This window comes from Lactuca sativa, chromosome 2, assembly GCF_002870075.4.
Source record: "Lactuca sativa cultivar Salinas chromosome 2, Lsat_Salinas_v11, whole genome shotgun sequence".
Taxonomy (NCBI): domain Eukaryota; kingdom Viridiplantae; phylum Streptophyta; class Magnoliopsida; order Asterales; family Asteraceae; genus Lactuca; species Lactuca sativa.
In genome coordinates, this window is record NC_056624.2 from 149450228 (window position 1) to 149452667 (window position 2440).

The window sequence follows — 2440 nt, forward strand, 5'->3', positions numbered from 1 at the left end:
CCGAAATCTGAATTTTAGATCGGTCGATTTTTAGCCGACGGGATCTAAATGAAAGTTGTAGTACTCGTAAATATCAACGCGTGGATATAAAGAACGTTGATAATAGAGCTCGTATGCGAAAGATATGGACGAAGCTTAGTCCCTACTTTTCGAGCGCGGCGAATTCGATACAGTTTTGTAAATCCGAGATAGAATGAGAATTAGCCAACGAGGTCTAAATGAGAGTTGAAGATCTCATTAATAGGAACTCAACGGTAAAAAGAAAGACAAAACCGAAACTCGTATGCGAAAGTTATGGACGAAGCTTAGTCACTACTTTTCGAGCGCGGCGAATTCGATACAGTTTTGTAAATCCGAGATAGAATGAGAATTAGCTAACGAGGTCTAAATGAAAGTTGAAGATCTCATTAATAGGAACTCAACGGTAAAAAGACAGACAAAAACGGAGCTCGTATGCAAAAGTTACGGACGAAGCTTAGAGACTACTTTACTATAAAACTCCTATAAATACAAGGGTGAACTCCTCATATTTTCTTCACACCATAAGCCTCTCTTTCTCTCTCTAACTTCTCTCTAGCCTCCCTAAACCCCTCCCAAGTCTAGGGAACCTCCCTATCACGAGAAGAAAGCCCCGGAGCGCCCGACGGCTCCGAGAAGAAAAGCTTTCGGCTCGGAAACGCTGCTCCAGCGAAGTCCGGTTTTTAATAAAAACCCATTGTAAGTGAGTTACGCCTATACTATATTTAATATAGCTTTTATTTAATTATAGTAACATTATTAGGACATTAAAATAATTATTTGGGCTATTATTATGAGTTATATTGAGTGTTATTTAACGTTTATATAATAGTAATAATAGCTAGACTATTAATTAGTCGCGATTAACGTTAAAACTAAACTCTAGTGGTATTAATACAAGGTTTGGTCAAGGAAAAATTGTTTTAAGAAGTAACGAAGAGCTGTCCGAGTGCCGAGTCACCACCTTACCAGGTGAGTGCATAGTTACTTTCAGCTTACACATAGATATGAAGTATTTTATATAAATTACGTGCTATGTGTACATATTATCTGAATACTTGCTATCTATGCTGGATGAACATTGTTATACATGTTTTCAATGATTTAAACTGTATATGTATTTTATATCTACGAAAATGTTGGGGTAAAACATGGGTAGATGTAATAGCTGATGTGTGATAAAATGATGAGAGGCCTCGATGTTGATGTTGTTGTTTCTGTCATCTAGCGGAGTATGGATGACGACCACGGACTCTTCTAGACAGTCCAGTGGAACACTAGCAGGCTCGCAACCTGTAGGTGTTTGTGAACGATGTGTTCACCGGTGTACTCCATCCCCCACATGGTTGCCTTTAGGACATTTATTGCTGAGGAATCCCCTTAGCAGTAGTGTCCGTCCCGATGATGATCCTTAGGCTAGGTCCCTTATGATAGGTGTTTAGGGACGTAAAGTGAGGATAACGGGAACGGGTAATCGGGTTATTGTTGATCGATGAAATTAATAAACTTATTTATTGTGGGTTGAAAACCCTATGTGCTCACCAGGCTCCCAAGCCTGACCCACTCAGTTTCTTGTATTACAGGTAGTGGCGCATGAGCATAGGTGTGATGTTTTGGACGAGGGATTACGGATATAGGCCTGTAGATATGAAATAATGTAGTAAGGCTTATATTGTACTGTTTATGCTTTTGATCTGTACGAACATGACATCCCGAGTCTTTTAATGAAATACATTTCTATGGAAATGCTTTTGATAAATCTTTATCATATTTTTGTTTTGGGACAAATTCCGCAACACTTTCATTTAAAATGTAACTCTGATTTTTAAACAAAGCATAAACAAACCGGTCTTTTCTGGCCGTGATTTTGGGGATGTCACATGAGTCATACCTCACCAAACTCAATTCAAGAATTTATCGAACGAACCGCACTCCTTCGTATACGTCAGGAGTCCATTGATGAGAAGGGGACTTAGGATCTCTTCCTAATTTTGGTTTATTGGATACAAATCAACAATAGGGGAATTTGGTCTAGGTATGGCCATTTCATCTGGTATTTCCTCAATTATGACCATAAGTTTAACTTTTGGAGACGTGAAGTATGTAAGTAACCTAGTTTCACTATGTTCAGTGTATACCTTGATGCTCTTATTATGTTCAATGTAATGTGCAAAATTAAGTACACCAACATCATTTCTTAGAGCATTAAGACCAAACTCCAAATCTCAATTTGGCAACTAAAAGGGGTAGTAAATGACTTGCGGTACCTCATAACCAAGCATTAGCATCACGTCGTCCAACTCATGCATAGATAACTCATCCATGTCTACCAAGTCCACATGGTCTATTTTTCCTTCAATATATCTTATGCCTGGGAATTTTGTGAACCTCCCTCCCTGATGGAGCTCAATGGTGAACATGG

General features: G+C 38.7%; 1 long non-coding RNA gene across 1 annotated transcript; it reads left to right on the top strand.

Annotated features, from left to right (window-relative positions):
- The first annotated feature begins 474 nt into the window (after positions 1-474).
- Positions 475-1831, top strand: LOC128132063 (uncharacterized). The gene is made up of 3 exons (XR_008229994.1): positions 475-717; positions 920-990; positions 1602-1831. It is a non-coding gene; the product is annotated as an uncharacterized LOC128132063 (long non-coding RNA).
- Positions 1832-2440: the final 609 nt, after the last annotated feature.